Source organism: Pinus tabuliformis, chromosome 6 (assembly GCF_031772625.1).
Source record: "Pinus tabuliformis cultivar Carrire ecotype Pingquan chromosome 6, CPIR1, whole genome shotgun sequence".
NCBI lineage: Eukaryota > Viridiplantae > Streptophyta > Pinopsida > Pinales > Pinaceae > Pinus > Pinus tabuliformis.
The window spans coordinates 821982960-821983840 of NC_142292.1; the positions used below are offsets into that span (position 1 = coordinate 821982960).

At 35.5% G+C, this 881-nt stretch overlaps 1 long non-coding RNA gene across 1 annotated transcript; it reads left to right on the forward strand.

Moving 5' to 3' along the window:
- The first annotated feature begins 225 nt into the window (after positions 1 to 225).
- LOC149261360 (uncharacterized) lies at positions 226 to 643 on the forward strand. The gene is made up of 2 exons (XR_016248432.1): positions 226 to 384; positions 578 to 643. It is a non-coding gene; the product is annotated as an uncharacterized LOC149261360 (long non-coding RNA).
- Positions 644 to 881: the final 238 nt, after the last annotated feature.

Below are 881 nucleotides of genomic sequence, written 5' to 3' on the forward strand. Positions count from 1 at the left end.
ATGAATTCCCAATATATGTATTCTGTTATTAGAAGTATGATCAAATTTATGTTGTTGAAGATCACTTTTAAATATAGCTTTTTTTATAACAGTGCTTTAGAGTCTAGACACCTACGCTTAAGAGCCTTCTCGAACTTTGTTTTTCCTTTCTAAGAATTTACACTTGTCGGACACCTCTGCTAAAGAGCCTTTTTCAAAATTTGTTTTTCTCTTCCAAGAATTTACACCTGTCAGCCTTTTTCTTGAATAGCATTGATCTGGTAGCCTGTTAACTTGCTTTGCCTGGTGACCAGAGAACAAGATCAAGAGTTAGATGCGCTTAGTGCGAGTGTTGAGAGACTTGGCAGTGTTGGTCTCACAATACATGAGGAGCTCATGGGACAGGTGAATTTTCTTGGGCATATTTGTTCCTTTGGTTATTAAACTGCTAGTACTATGATCTAATGCATTCAAGTGATCGAGTTCATCAGTGTTTGCCTATCAATTCCTGTTGATTTTAGATCAACATTTCTTAAAAGATGTTAAAGAAGTGAATCATGTCGACTGATGCGTACCACAAATCTGCCTTTGCCTGCAGGAAAGAATTTTGGAGGACCTTGACCAAGACATGGACAAAACATCAAATAGACTGGATTTTGTTCAAGTTAGTTCTATGTGAACACCATCGATTTGTTTCCACTCGAGTCTTTATCTAAACACTGATTTTCGTAAAATGAATCCTCGCATTCTCAATGTATACTACGTAATATATAAAGTGGATTCTCCTCTCTTTATATTTTTTGTTTGGTTCAGAAGAATTAAAAGACATCAAAATTAATGAAACTGAGCCTATAGGAATGTACTATCTGATTTATCTGTTCAGATATATATAGAGGGACATC